This window comes from Phocoena sinus, chromosome 16, assembly GCF_008692025.1.
Source record: "Phocoena sinus isolate mPhoSin1 chromosome 16, mPhoSin1.pri, whole genome shotgun sequence".
NCBI lineage: Eukaryota > Metazoa > Chordata > Mammalia > Artiodactyla > Phocoenidae > Phocoena > Phocoena sinus.
Window position 1 is genome coordinate 30,427,580 of NC_045778.1, and position 16,134 is coordinate 30,443,713.

Consider the following 16,134-nt stretch of genomic DNA (forward strand, 5'->3'; position numbering starts at 1 on the left):
CTCAAAGAAATCTTATTCCCTCTTCCTACATTTCTTCTGAATTCTGGGGGGTCACTCACGCCCAGGCCAAAGTTCTCAGGAGCAGAGACTCAGCCTGCCTGCCAAGGAGGCACTGGGGTAGGATGGAGGTCATTGTCTCTGCTGGCTGTGTGATCTTAGTTAGACAAACCCATGCTCTCTCTGGACCTCTGATGTCCCATCTGTAAAATGGGATGAAACCCCATGAGCTCCGTGGACGGCCACAAGGCAGAGTGAGTCTTACCTGCCCCTGATTCCTTTGCCAACACAACTCTCAAGTGTTTGCCTCCTCTCCATATTGCTTGTCATTAATAAGAGAGGGGAGGAGAGGGGAAGAGAGGGGAGGGGAAAGAGAGAAGAGAGGAAAGGAAGGAGAGGGGAGCTGTAAGTCCCTACAGAAATTGTATTCGAATGTTTTATAATGTGCTCTGGCTCGGGCAGCACCTTAGTTAACGGTGTGTCAGATGATGGTACAAATTTATAGCTGAAGGTTTACATCACAGACAGCTGGAATGAATGACAATAAATTAATTTAAAGTGCTACCAAAGTGTTCCCCAATGTATATGCGCTTATGAGCTCTGCGCTGATAATTTATAAATGCATGCCTTTTATAATCCTGGTCTTAAGTCTTGAAAGCAGATAGTTAAAAAGCAGTCACATGACATAAATTATTTTTAATAATATCACGAGTGCATGATTAGGGTGGCGGGAATGCTGGTCACCAGTACAGGTTTCTGCAGCCAACCTTCGCTTCCTTCCTCTGTCTTCTTGTCCTGAGGGGTTTGAACCTCACAGTCCCAGGTTCCATTCCAGCCCAAGATCCCCTCAGGTTGCCAGGGCCTGAGCTGGTGCCACCACTCCCTGTTCCCCTCTCCTGAGTGAGAATTTCACTTCACATCCATATGGGGTCCCTCCTCTAAGGAGTTATTATAACATCCACATGTTCCTCAGATAGGAGAGAGCAAACGTGTTTTATGTGCAGACAATCAACCCATTCACACAAACTCAAAGACAGAGAGAGACGTGCTGAGCCTCAGTTGCTCCACCTGTGAAACGGGTATCACCACATTGACCTCATACAACCAAACAGGGCCACTGGGAGAACTGATTAAGGCCGAAGTAGCACTCAATAATAAGTGTTGCTCTTAGGAGTCTCTCTGCTATTCTACAAAGGGAGGGGAAGTTCAAAGCGGTTTACACAACCCAGAACTTTGTGGTTGGTTGACCTGCTCAGATCTTGAGAAAATATAAGATGACCCTACCCTCCTGGAAGCCCATTCCAAGCCCTTCTTCTTTCTAAAGCCAATCCCACTGCATGTGCCCTGGGCCTCCAGCCCTGCCATTTTCTCGATAGATCCATCAATTATTCCCGTACAGGTTCACCTTTTCCTTTTCCTGTGTTATGTTCAAGATTGCCAAAATTCTTCTCCGCTCCTCCTAACAAGAAGAGATGGAGTCTATTGCCCCCTCCCACTTGACTCGAGGCTGGCCTGCGACTTGCTTTGACCTATAGAATGTGGTGGAAGTGACATTGGGTAATTTCCAAAACTGGGTCTTAAGATATCTGCAGCTTCTCTGGAGCACGTGCATACTCTTGGAAGCCAGCTGTTATGTTGTGACAATCCCAACCAAGATGGAAAGTCCACATGGAGAAGAACCACGATGTTCCTGTCGGCCAAACTCCCCGCCAACGGCCAGCACCAGCCGCCAGCCATGTGATGCGCCATCTTCACATTCTAGTCAAACATACAGGTGACTGAAGCCCCATGTGAGCCAGCAGAGCCCAGTTATTCCAAGAATTACGAGAGATAATAAATGGTTGTTGTTTTAAAGTATTACGATTTGGGTGGTTTATTACACAGCAGTAGACAACCAGAACACCCCTCTCTACTGGCTGCTTTGCATCAGCGCTTAAACGAATCCAGGCTGCTCTCATCTAAAATCCTCCCCGGATCCCACATCCCTCACCAGCTCCAGCCTTGGCTCACGCGTCCCCACCAAACTGCAAAACGAGACAGAGACGCCACGCTGCAAACGATCTCCCTGTCGGTCCCCACCATCCACCCCTCACCGCCAGCCAGCTCTCCGGCTTTTGCCCCTCCCACCCTTCCAAGGGGGTCATCTCGTAGGTCACCAGGGGCTGGCCGTCCTTGAGTCCTGCCCTTTATCTCACTACCCTTGGGCAGCATGCTTGCTGGTGCCCGCTGCCATGCCTTTCAACACTCGTCCCAAGGCTCCTCCAACCCTCCTTTGTCAGCAACTCTGTTTCCCACACCGTTTCCTTCAGTCTCACTTAGACACCTCTTGTCCTTCTCTTGAAATCCTGGTGTTCCTCAGGTCCCTGTCCTGAGCCCTTGGCCCTCCACATTCTTCACGCATTTATGGGCATGGTCATCCACTCCCTGCTCCGTGCCAGGGCCTCTCAATACTGCATGTCCAGCCGATTCCCTCTCCAGACCACAATATCCAGCTGCCTCCTGGACTTTTCCACTTGGACATCTTTGACCTCAACAGTCCCCATGTTTACTCATCATCTCTACACCCCCTGCCCCCTCCTTACTTGCTCCCCTTCCAGGGACATGGTTACCCAAGTCCCAAACCTGGGATCCAGCCTTAATTCATTCTGCCTCCTCCCCACATAAAATCAGTCACCAGATTCTGGCAGGTCTCCCCTAAGTTGATCTAAAAGCTCTGCTTCCCATTGCCCTTGGCCAGGTCACCACCGCCCTTCCCTGGAATACTTACAACCCCCCAACTGGCCTTTCTCCCTGTATTTATGCACCCAATCCTTTCTCCACTCTGAAGTACAGAGACCTTGATTAATACTTCGCAACTTAAAGTCTTTCAGTGGATCCCATTTGTCTTTAGACTAAAAGCCAAACTCACTGATGCAAAATATGGGCCCTAGGACCACCTCTCCAGCCCTAAATCTGACCAGTCCCCACATTCACACTGGCCTCATTCCTCCAACATGCTGTGTACTCTGTGTGCTCACATATGTTCCTTCTGCCAGGCACACCCTTCCCTCCTCCATGGTCCAGCAAACACAGCCTCCTTCAGGCCTTCACTTCCCTGGGAAGCCTTGTCCACCCCATCACGCCTTTGCCCTGCCCTCCCCATCTCGCACCCTTTCTCTGTCTTCCTTTCTCCCAGCACTGATCTCCCTCGCTGTTAACCGCTTGGTGAGTTATTTGTCTTCTCAGATCAACAGTCAGCTCTGGAGCAGGCAGAAACCATTCGTTACAGCCTAGCACAACAGTTGGCACAGAGTAGCTACTCAGTAAGTAGCTGTGAATTAATGAATGATAACTGAGTCTCGGGAAAATGTCATCACCTTGCTTCCTCCAACCTCCATCAAAGCCTGGCTTTAACAGATTTGCAAAGTCCCCACCTTCAGCTTCCATTCACCCCCTCAGCTACTCAACACCCATTTATTGAGTGCCCAACGTATGCCCAGCCCTGGGATGGACAAATGGATATCAGGTGCGTGAATTAACAAAACACTGCCGAAATAAAAAAGACCAAACTACCGACATACACAGCAACATGGATGCGTCTCAAAGGCAATATACTGAATAAAGGAAGCCAGACGACACACTGGATAATTCCATTCATATGACATTCTAGAAAAGGCAAAACTATAGGCACAGAAAACAGATTGGGACTCCCAAGGCATGTGTCATAGAGAACGAGTGAGGCGGAAGCAGGGATGTCTTTTTTTTTTTTTTTTTTTTTTTTTTGTGGTATTCGGGCCTCTCACCGCTGTGGCTTCTCCCGTTGCGGAGCACAAGCTCCGGACGCGCAGGCTCAGCGGCCATGGCTCACGGGCCCAGGCCCTCCGCGACATGTGGGATCTTCGCGGACCGGGGCACGAACCCATGTCCCCTGCCTCGGCAGGCGGACTCCCAACCATCTGCGCCACCAGGGAAGCCCCAGGGATGTCTTTTTATAACCAGTCTTAGACGTCATCAGGCATCACTTCTGCCACGTGCTGTTCATTAGAAGCGAGTCACTAAAGCCAGAAGGGGAGGGGAATTAGAGTCCACCTTCCGATGGAAAGTGTCAAAGGATTTGCGGATGTGATTTGAAAGTATCACAGGTACCACCTGACCGCAAGGCAATGCCGCGTCCACCAGGCATGGTGGCCACACGCCCCATTCACAGTATCTGCAGGCAACGGGGTACCACGGACACCTGGATGACCCAAAGGCAGCTTTAAGAACATTATTATAATAATGTTGAAAGAGTGTTTTGGCAGAAAAGAAAGCCACCTCTGTTGCTAGTTATTCTCTGTGTTACCATCGGTCATTTCCCCTCTCAGTACCTCAGTTTCCTGATCTATAAAATAGGCATAGTTATATTCCCTACCAAGTAGTGCTCTATGTGCGGACTAAATGAGGTGATTGCGTAAAGTGCTTAGAAAAACACAGGGCACGAGGCAATTCTTAGTAACACTAGTCTTTCATGAGCTGACGGAGGAGTAAATGAGATGATCCACAGAAAGAGCTTAGAGCAGTGCCTGCCTGGTACATGAAAACACACCAGTTACGTGTCATTGTTATTGCATTTATAATTATTTCTTGCTCTAGCCTCCTCAAGACCTCTGGGATAATGTGCAAACTCCCAGATGTCATTCCAGGTCCTTTGCAAATACATTCCTGCCTATCTGTCTGCTCCCGCATAACCTTCCCCACACACATACCACAAACACCATCCCTGAACATGCCCCAAACTCACAACTTCCCCCTGTGCAGCTCTTTCTCCTAAGATGCCCCGACACACCTCTTCCTGGTTAACTTCTACTCAACAGGAACATTGGACAGGAGTCAATGCTGTCCACTCCTAGCCATGACAGAGTAACTGGTAATCAGATTGACACTGGCACCAGCACCATAAAAAATGAAAAGAAATACAAAAAGAAAACGGAAGAAACACCTATCTTCACATAGAGGCACAGGTCAGTGATTCCCGAGAGAAGGGAAACAGATGAGGTAAGCTCTATGATTGTCTCAGCTGTCGAACTGGACACACGTTCCAGGCTACCGAACGAAGAGAGTGAATCTAAGTAACGCACAGCAGTCTCACTGAGCCGATGAGACAGGCTGGAGAACAGGGAGGCTAAGCCTGTAGAGGAAGTCACGGGCAGAGTACCAGCAAAGAGAGAGCTAGGCAGAGAAAGTTCCAGAAATCTTCACAGAGGTCCTCTTGAGCCTTAGAATGAATTATAAACTGTGCCTGTCTGGGGGTGAGATGTGATGAGGCCAGGCAAAGTCCAACTATCAGAGAAAAATTATTACCAGGGAACTGTGAGTTTAACTACTTGCAGAGCTCACACAGAGCTGAAAGACTTTGAGTTCCAACCAGCCGGAGCAGAGCAGAGAGGCCTCATTGATCAGCTTAATAAAGCTTAAAAATAAGCCTCACAAGGAGCAACTTGATCCACCAGTAAACTAACTGCCTGCCAAAGCTATATCTTCAGTAATCTTTCAAGAGGACAACAAAATCCAAACACTCAGCAATGGAGCATCAAAATGCCCAACACCCAAACAAAAACTCCTAGACATGCAAGAAAGCACGAAAATACAACCCACAGCTAGAAGAAAAATAATTCAGTAGAAACAGACATGGATGACAGAAACTGTGGAATTAGCAGACAATGACATTAAAATAATTATTATAAGAATATTCAAGGATTTAAGAGAAAACGTAGTGAAGAGATGGATGAGAACCATAAAAAGAAACAAACAGAACTTCTAGAGCTAGAAAATACAGTTTATAAAATAAAAATTTCATAGGAAGGAATTAATAACAGATAAGATGCTGCAGACAAGTTGAAGCCAGGGCAACAGAAATCACAAGGGAAATTAGAAAATATTTTGAACTGAATGAAAAAATAAAAACACAATCTATTAATTGTTGTAGTATGCAGCTAAAAGACTGGCTGGAGGGAAAGGTATAGCTTTAAGTGTTTGTATTAGATGAAATGAAAGTTTTTAAACATTTGTGCAGGAAAGAGTTAACAGAGTAAGCCTGAGACTTCTATCATTAGAAAGTCCTGCTTGGGCTTCCCTGGTGGCACAGTGGTTAGGAATCCGCCTGCCAATGCAGGAGACGCGGGTTCAAGCTCTGGTCCAGGAAGATCCTACCTGCCACGGAGCAACTAAGCCTGTGCGCCACAACTACTGAGCCTACGCTCTAGAGCCTGCAAGCTACAACTACTGAGCCCGTGTGCTGCAACTACTGAAGCCCACGCACCTAGAGCCCATGCTCCACAACAAGAGAAGCCACCTCAACGAGAAGCCCGTGCACCGCAACGAAGAGTAGCCCCCACTCGCCGCAACTAGAGAAAGCCTGTGGGCAGCAGCAAAGACCCCAAACAGCCAAAAATTAATTAATTATTTTTTTTTAAAATGCGAAGCGTGATAAAAGGGGGAAAATAGTTTGAAGAGAGAGCAAGCATTAGAACCAGACTCGGATATGGCAGAAATATTGGAATTGTCAGACCAGGAATTTAAAACACCTATGATTAGTATGCTAAGTCCTCTAATGGAAAAAGTAGGCCACGTGGACGAACAGATGGGTAATACAAGTAGAGAGATGGAAATTCTAAAAAAGAAAAAGAAATGCTAGAAATCAAAAGCATTGATCCTGGATCTGCTGACCCAAAACATAACCTCACCCACTGAATCTCAGGTTGAGCCAGCGGGCATCACTTCCCAGGCCCAGAGCCCATGGAGAGGAGGAGCCCATGGCAGGCCTGGGCAGGGCCGGGGCTGTGCCTGCTGCAACATCTGGGATTGAGCCACGGCTTCAGTGGGTCCAGGGCAGGCTCTGCAGCCAGCAAGGGCTGTGGGAAGCAGGTGAGGAGGCCAGAACGTCTCCACACTGTCAGGACCTGGAGGCCTGGTGTGGGTGGCCTTAGGCTGAAGAAGAGGGATGCCGGATGGGCCGTGGGCAGCTTGGACCGAGAGGAGGGCAGCTTAGCGTCTAAGCACAGACTGGGTAGTCCTCCCTCACTTCCTAGCTGTGTCACTTTCCCATGTGGGCCTTGTTGTCCTATCTGTCCCCCAAGTGGGGTGATCTTGCCAGTCAAGTAGGCATAAAAAATGCAAAAGCTGCAGAAGCTTTGACATCAACAAACCAAGGTTCTCGTCTCTGATCCACCAGTTCCAAGCAAGATGTCTTTGGACGATTATAAACTCTCTGAGCTGACTTTCCTCATCTCTGCAGTGGGTATAATAGAACTATTACTAGGGCATGACGCTATACCAACATGTACAGCTGCAAGAAGTAGCACATTCTGGATTTTTCTTTCAAGAAACTAAATTCTGACCATCTCACCTCCATCATTATCAGGCTGTTACCCTCGGCCTCAAGAAGAGGGAGGCCCCATGGTGCCCAGGAAGTAGGGCAGGGCCTTGGATCTCCACTCTGTCCTGGCCGCTGCGGAGGCCCTCGTGCTCTGAGTTGCGTGTCCCTGACGTCCTGTGGCCTCCTACTCCGCTGGGCATGAGGCTGGACTAGGTGCAGGATTGGCCTCCCAGAAATGCTGAGGCCTGGTCACACACCCGAGTCTGGGCCTGTCTTACCCACCTTCCTTCTCAGTCTGTCCCATCCTCCTTGGAGTCTTGTCCCTCGAAGGCCCTCCAGGCCACCTTACAGCATCTTGTCTGAGATGACAAGAGAGAGCTTTGGATCTGGAGCCATTTCTACTATAGCCCCCAAACCCCCGGGTAAAAGGATGCAAAGGCCTGGTCAGCAGGGGAATACCAGTATAATATCTATAAAAATCCTCCTGCGCAGAACCCCCTCAGATGGTGGGTAGATAGTAAGTGGTCCGTGAAGCTGTCTGTGTCAGACATCTTAGACTGCTGTGAAGACAACTTAAACACACAGAAGGTGGCTGCCCAGTGCCGGCCCACAGAAAGGGCTTCCAATCCCCTGCACTCACATCCTTTGATCCTTGCAACCCCACAAAGCAGCCACTGAAGATGATGTAGGAGAGGCCCAGAGAGGGTAAGAGCCTTGGGGAAGGTTACACAGCAAAGCAGGGTGAGCACTCGTCCCCTGCCTGGAGGCCTCTATCACCAGGAGAGAGGGTGAGGCAGGCACATCCCTCAGGGTATCTGGTTGCCAGCCTTATAGGCAATGCCGGTCCTAATGCGAGTTAAAATTAGAACTAACTGGAGAAGTATTTTTATTACAGGGTTGAGCATGTGGACAGCAGAGGAGCCCAGCATCACAAGAGCAGCCACAGGGCTAGCAAGGAACAGCATCCCTCCTCTTGTGCAAGAGACTGTGTGCTGGCCAGAAACTGAGGACAGTGGAAGCGGCAGGGCAACAATGCCTTGGAAGCAAGCAGAGAGAGACTTTTCTTCTTGACCAAAAGTCCAGAGAGTCAGGCTCTGAATATGAGCAAGGACATCTACGCTCTCACTCTGGGCCTTAGTGTACCTGTCTCGGAAGTGGGTACAATGGCCGCAGGAGGGCTGTGAAACTCAAACACCCTTCTTTCCTGCCATTAAAGAACCTTTGCCAGAACAAGATTGCTATGGTCCAAATGCTCCCTCTGGAAATTCATAGGTTGAAATCCTAACCCCCAAGGTAATGGTATTAGGAGGTGGGACTTTGGGGAGGTGATTAAGTCCTGAGTGTGGAGCCCTCATGGGTGGGATTAGTGCCCTTATAAAAGAGACCCCAGAGAGCTCTCTTCCACCATGTGAGGACACAGTGAGAAGACAGCTGTCTATGAACCAGGAAGCAGGCTCTCAGCAGACACTGAATCTGCCACCACCTTGATCTTAGACTCCCCAGCCTCCAGAACTGTGAAAAATAAATGTCTTGTTTATAAGCCACCCAGTCCATGGTATTCTACTGTAGCAGCCTGAATGGACCCACATAAAGGTGCTCCCACTCTCCACACTCTCCATCCAACAAACTTCAGGAGAAGGGGGAACAGTAAAGTTTCCTCAAGTAAAGTTTCCCGGCCTCCTCAGCTGCTCCAAGCTGTGGCTTATCCCCAGGGAAACCTAGTACAGGTGGCGGAGGATCATTCATCTTTAAGAATGCCTGTGACACTCACAGGGAGACACATGTCAGGGGAACTCTTCACTTTACAGAAAAGGCGCTTCCTTCACAGAAAGAGATGGCCTTCGATCCCCTGCATCAGGAGCTTCCCTCCCGTGTCCTGGATGCGGGGAGGCCGGAGTTGCAGCAGGGGAAGTGTACACAGACAGCCCAGCTGCTGCCCTGCTCTGGGGGGACTTCTTTACCTGTAAGGTGAGGGGTTGGAGGGAGTTTTCTCAAGGACTCAGGGAGTGTCAGGAGGCTTGAAGCAAGAGGTTTAGGAAACCCAGGGGAAGCGGTCAGTGAGAAATGGAAACTGTGGTTCTCAGGTGGACCTGGATTGCCAACACTTCTCAGGCACACTGGGGCTGCTGGGAGGTGGAGGACACCCTATGTCACACCTGGCCCCTGGTGTGGGCTGGGGTTCAGGACCCCTTAAACCTCCAGGTCCTCCTCCCACAGGGCATGACAGCTGAAGCCGGGAGGAGGCCAGTGGGGGGAATCTGTCCTGGGCAGGAGTCTGGCACACCATCATGGTCTCGCCTCCATGATTCTTGCTCCTGGTTGCAGGGGGTGAGTGTGGGCAGGGGTGTGGGGTAAGGAGAACATCACCTTATTTTTCTGAAAAGGAAGGCAAAGTCCCCTTCAATAGCCCCGCAGCCTCTACCTCTCCCCTGCAGTCTTCACCCACACTGATGCCTACATGATCCTTCTGGAACATGGTCTTCATCGTGGTGCTCCCTCACTCACCCACCTTCAGCAGTTCCCCACCACCTCTGCCAATTCCCCAGACCTGGCTGACAATTGAAACTTCCTGAGGCCCCTGTTAAGCAGACAGAGACCCCAGCCCCCTGCCTGACAGCCTTCAGAGTCCACCAGTCTCTCTCAGGGATTTCTCCAAGTTTCTCTCATTTGATGGCCAAGCCAACTGATGCTCAGAGAGGCTAAACAACTTGCCAGAGGTTACACAGCAGGAGGACTTGAAATTCAAATCCAGCTCTGGTGGCATGGCTAGAGCTCATGCCCTACCTACAGAGGGGCCACGATGCTAGGACGGAAGCTTCAGGAAGCTCTGTCTCTCAGGTGGGGAGAACCTGGGCCCTGTGTGTGTGGGGAAAGGCAGGTAAGGAAGGAGGAGGTTGGAATGGGGAGCTCTGAAGGCAGCACGCTGTGGTGGGCAGAGTCCGGACCATGAATCCAGAGGCCTGGGGCCCAACCACCTCTGCTGTGCCTCAGCTGCCTCCTGTGGGAAACGGATGATAACCCCCCGGCCCAGATGCACAGGTTCCCAAGGGAGTGTGAATACACAGTAGGTGCTCCAGAGCCCAGCCCCGAGCTGGGGGCACAGCAGGTGTTTATTCCACACTTGTTGCCTTTGCACAGGATCCAGAGGCTCAGGGCTGTGCGTGCAGCCTTCGGGCCCAAATCCACCCCCCAGCTGCAGCCCACGGTGAGGCTTTGCAGGCCCAGTAAACAACCCCTCACCGCCCTCACCAAAAGGAAACTTTTTTTTAAAGCAACAGAAACCAACATCTCTGCAGGCTGCCTGTGTTGGTAACGGAAAAGGAGCTTCTGAGAGGAAAGGGCTACAGGGGTTGGGGGCGGAGGCCAGGCAGAGGCAGCAGAGCGGAGGAGAGAACCAAGATCTGATAAGGAGCTCTGCTCTTCAGGGCCTGGGGGCTGGGGGGGGAGGGGAGGCTGGGGTGCAGTGGGGGAGGGAGGCTCAGCCCCTCCTCAGCCCTGCAAGCACGGAGCTGGGAGGTGGGGTCTGAGATGGCCTGGGGAGTGGCACTCAGGCCACAGGACTACAGAGCTCAGCCATTCTCCCCTCCCTTGGGGCAAAGCCCTTTCCCTGGATGCAGGAACCAACCAGAGGCTCAAGGGCTGGCGGTCCCTTAGTCTGGCTCTGTAGCCACTCACCCATGGCCTTGGGCCAATCTCTTGGACACCCAAGGGGTCTCAGTGTCCCCCTCCCTCAAAAGAAGGTACTGACTGTCTATAGCGACAGCATCAGGACATGGTACCAGCCATGGGGAATCAGGAGGTTCAGGGTCTGAGCTTGCTCTTAGGCCCTGAGCAAGCAGCCCTAGCTAGGGTGATGGAGACTGTCCCAATTTAGCAATGGAAGTCTGCATCCCAGGAAACCCCTTGGTCCTAGGGAAGATGTTGGTCACCCTTTGCCCCTCTGGGCTGGGATTTCCTCTGCTGAGACTAGAGGACTTTCCCAGCTCCCGGCATGGCCCTCCCCATGACTGAGGACTGGGCCTGCCCTCTTACAGAGACTCACAGACTGACCGCAGAGACTGGATGTGAACCTGTGCCAAGGAACCCAGGCACGGGCAGGCAGGGTGAGCAGGTATCAGAACCCGAGGGCGAGCACATCCAGGGAGGCTTGGTGTGGCATGGGCTTCACGGAGGAGCCATCCAAGCAGAGCAGAACAGGGAAGGGCATTCCAGTGGGGGTAACAGCTTCCCCAAGGCTGAGCGGCCACATGGTGGACTAAGCATTGCGCAGCGCCCTGTACCGAGTGCTGGCCTAGGTGGTAGGGCCCCAGCTGGCCCTCAGGGGCCACACAGTTGAATTTCTAAATGTACGGCCTCCACTCTCTGAATTCCCCTGGCTGTATCCACCGCCAAATGATTTGCATAAAAGCAAACACATAAAAAAAAAAAACCGGCAACAGACAACAAAAGTTTGTCTTTTTTTTTTTCAGTGAAGATGGGCTTTTCACAGAAATTAAAAGCATCCACCGGAGCTCTGGATGCGTATGCCCATGCCCCGCATGCTAACCTGACTCCCTGTGCAGCCCACCCAGCAGAGGCAGACCCCCTAGAGAGACTGGAGGCTGAGTGGAGAGGGCCTGCCTCGAACACCCACACCCCAGAGCACAGGGTGGCTCCACCTGGCCCGGCCCAGCTGCCAAACCCACCCCCTCAAAGCATCTCACCAACAGCTTCAGGGATAGCAGGGAAGTCACGAGCCCATCCTAGTTTCTTGTGCCCAAGAGCCCCCCCACTTCCTAGCTGAGCTGCCCTGAACAAGTCACTTACCCTCTCTGAGCTTCAGTTACCTCATCTGCTAGAGGAGGGCAATAAGACATGCCGAGGGTGGAGGAGGGAGGGCATCTGGTGCACGTGCCAAGTTCAGCGGGGAGAGGGCTTCCAGGAAGCCCAGCAAAGGCATCTCTGACCCTCCTCGGAAACCGCAACCCCCATCCCCTAGAAGGGCAGCGAGAGGCAAGAAGAACAGTGAGTCCCACTCTTACCTGCTAGGCTGAAAGCTTGGGCCCGGTCCTGTCCAGAACTCTCTGCTGGGAGGAGGGAAGGGCCGCGGGCCATGAGGGCAGAAGCGCTAGAAGTAAATGCTATCGCTGTTCCCATGGCTGCCTCAGCTGGTCTGAGGCCTCAGTGAGGGCCAGGGCTGAATCTGCCCTTCCTCTCACCCCAAGCATTTGCTGAGTGCTTCTGACCTCTCACCGGGCCAAGTCACGTGATACTCCCCCCCAACCCCCCAAACCACGCTGTGTGAGTTACATTCCCCGTGGTTCCCTCTCAGTGACCCTATCCCGAAGGCCTTGGTGCTCACGTTCCTTTAATCCGTCAACTGAGGCTCCGAGAGGCAGGGACTTGCCCAGTATAAAGCAGAGCAACTTCGGAACCGAGTCTGACAAGAAATCAAGGTACTTTCCATTGCAGGCGAAGGTCCCAAAGCAAAAGGTCCTGGTAGGAAAGGGGCCCTCGGGAGCCACCAAGGTTCCTGAGCAGAGGAGTGGTGTGATCAGGGGGGCCAGTGGGAAGTTGGACTGAGGGCCCTGAGCCTGGAGCCAGCGAGACCAGCACAGAGGCTACAGTAAAGGTGCAGGCAACTGGGGGAGCCGAGGGAAGTGTGGGTGCGAGGGACGCTGGGAGGGCAGACCGCTGTGGCTCTCAGCCTCTGGGGACTCAGGGTTTGGAGGAGGAGGCACAGAGGGGGAGAGGGTGGGGTGGGGAGGACATCTAGAGTGTGCTCACAGCACTCCCTGCTCAGCACTGCCTTCCATCTTCCAGCTCGCCACGCAGTGGGCGCAGCAGGGTCATCACCTCACCTCCCAGGTCAGGGGCAGCCGGGGCTGGGTTCCCCCAGTGCCACTTGGCCAGTGAGGGGCTGTCCCCACTCCCTACCACACACCGGCTCCTGCACCCACCTCTTTTTCCAGGCTGATTCCCCATGCCAGATTGATGAACAACGTAATAAAGGGGGCAATCACATTATTCCTGAATGCATTTTAATAAAAATCAAATAAAAGCAATTATGTGAATTTTCAAAAGGATCACCTCTGCTCCTTTCCCTGAGGTAGGAAACAGAATGAATTCAGGAAATCATTAAAATCAGAAACCCAAGCTGCTTGCCACCACCCCGCTGGCGGCTGTCACACAAAGGCAACAGGGAAACCCAGTCCCCCTGCGGCAGAGCGGGTGCCTTTCTTTAGCTCTTTGAGTGGAAATTCCACCTATGGGTGAAGAAGGGTAATTAAGGGCCAGGAGAGATGCTTTGAATCCAGGCTGCCTTTGCCCCTCCAGTACAAACTTCCCAGCTTCAAAGGGGCCTCAGACTCCCCAAGGGAGAGCTCTCCGACCAGGCAGCTCAGGGGCCTGCAGGGAGGGCAGGCACAGGGCTCGGAGAGGGTCCCCAAATGAACACGCTCTCCCCTCTGTGAGGGACGTGCAGCTCTCAGCCCAGCTGAGGGCCAGAAGGAAGAGGTCCCACCCAGGGACCTGTTCCCCACCCCAGCATCCCCAATGTGGGCATTTGCAAGGCCCTTCCCATCTGATCGGTCTCTCTAGCCCCTCAAACTGGTGTGCTCATTCGGGGCTGAGGAGGGTGAGGCCCCCAAGTTCACCCAGCTGGTCAGGCAGCACCAAGACAGAGCTTGGTTCTCCCGAGGCCAGACCCAAGTCCTGTGGACCAGGCGGTCTGGACACAGTGCAGCCTGGCCTCGCAGGGCCACTTACAAGAACAAGCGCTGACCACATGTCGGCCATCTCCTGGGCACTGGCCTGGGCCACCATCCCCAAACACCTGGAAGTGAGTGTGTTCCTCCTCTTGGTACAGGTTCAGGACTGTGCTCCAGCCAGGTGAAGCGGCCTGCCCGCAACCCTGCAGCTAGAAGCGAGGAATCCAGGGTGTGCGCAGGGCCATCAGAGGCAGTTCCTGATTGCCAGGCCGCAGGCCATCCTCATCACAGGAAAGAGGCCTTCACGCAGGGCCTTCTGGGTTGCATTTGGGCGTTAGGGGGAGGAAAGGCAGGGATTTTCCCTTCCTCTGGCCTCCATATTCACACTGGGTAACCCACGTCCTCCTCCCACCTGAACAACAGGCTAAAGGAGCACCTAACCACCCCCAAGGTCATCTCCCTCAGCCACTGGGTCCTGGTTCTCAGATGGAGGCAAGCCGGAAGCCTGGCAGCCATAGGTCCCCTTTAGGGCAGCCTGAGTTCAAGGAGCAAACGGGGCTGGGAGGCAGAGGGCCAGCACTGGTTGCGCGTGACCTTAGGCTACTGCCATCGCCTCTCTGCATGTGCACGCGTGCGTGCGTGTATGCACGTGTGTATTTGTGTGTGCACATGCATGCATGTGTGTGTGAGTGTTGGGGGGGGCAGTGCCCGGTCCCCAGTTCAGACCTTTGGCCCTGTTCCACACTGTCCTGTCTGACTCAGCTCAGAGCTACCCTTAGTCCCTGCTGCTGCTAACAGTTATGGCGCCCCCCTACAGGACGCTCTGGGAAATGTCACTCAGAAAGTGTGGTTTCCAACAAGGGGACAGCAGAGTGACTGGGAGGATTCTGGGCAGCCCCTCCCAAAACCAGGTTTCCCTGGGAAGTAGGGGTTTCTGGCAGGCCCTGTACCATCCAGCACCCAGGACTGGGAATTGAGCACAGAGCTTCTGGTCTCGTCCACCTGTCTCCACTGGTTCCCCTGTGTGGCCTCTGAACTTCAGGGGCTTCTAAAGGGAAGAGGAGACAGTGGCATCTGGCTTCTAGGGCTAGTGCATAGGGGAGAGCAGGACGGGTATCTGGCGTGCAACCCCCCGTCATTCCTGTCCTCTCAGGGGCCAGCTGCCCCTACTCTGCTCTGTCCAGCCCCTGGGGTCTTGCACACCGCAGGCACTCCTTAAACGTGTGCGGTGCGGTGCTCGGAGAGAGGACAGGCTTGTGCGGGAGGGGGAGTTGAAAACAGGAAAAGGAAGTGCCCCTGCTTGTTTCCTCGCGGCCTGTGGACTTGGGACTACGTGTATGCACACGTGTGTAAGCACGTGTGTGAACGTATGTACTGTGACCACACCCACCAGCTGACATACCCACTGGCTTGCACACACCTGTCAACACTGCAGATGGGTAAACAGCGGCCCCAAGCCTCAGACAGTCTCCTCCCAGCCTTGCATCCAAATCCCCCATCAAGACGGGCCTTGGAGCAAACTGGCTAGGACCCTGGAGGTCCAGGCCATGGGGTCCAACAGGGACATCCATCTGCGGTCACCTCCACCCAGATTCTATCCTGGTCACTCTGGGAACATCTGCCCAGGTCTGGGATCTGGGGATAAAGGCTGCTCTTGGGAGCTACTAGAATATCTGCCCTGGGATAAGGGCTGACAGAGGGATGTCCAAGGACTCTGACAGGGCAGAGGAGGGCACATCCAACTCTGCTGGGGGCTGAGGGGATGGGGATCACGGGAAAGACCTCCCAGCAAATGGAACCTTGGAGTGGGACCTAGAAGGAACTGGGTTTCCTGAGCAGACTAGGTGGGCGGGACATTCCAGGTGGAGGGAAGAGCTTATGCAAAGGCGTAGTGGCGTGTCTTGTTCAGGGAATGCCCAGCTGCCCGGGTACCTGCCCTGCTTCTGCTGGCTGGCTGCACCAGGAAGAAGTGTCCTTTTCAGAGCACTCTCGGGAGGGAGAGGGCAAAATGGGGCACCACACTGCAAATAGACCCAGAGCCAGGAGCTACTGCAGAAGGCAGCTCCTGAAGGAAAGAGACACATGGGTGTCAGTGGCCCCCAAAACTCCTCCTCT

At 53.0% G+C, this 16,134-nt stretch overlaps 1 long non-coding RNA gene across 1 annotated transcript in view; it reads right to left on the reverse strand.

Annotated features, from left to right (window-relative positions):
• The window catches only part of LOC116741441, a 211,798-nt gene extending 199,594 nt beyond the window's left edge, over positions 1–12,204 (reverse strand). The window contains exon 1 of the long non-coding RNA XR_004346156.1: positions 12,137–12,204. This is a non-coding gene — a long non-coding RNA (uncharacterized LOC116741441). The remainder of the gene's footprint in view (positions 1–12,136) is intronic.
• Between the last annotated feature and the right edge of the window lie 3,930 nt (positions 12,205–16,134).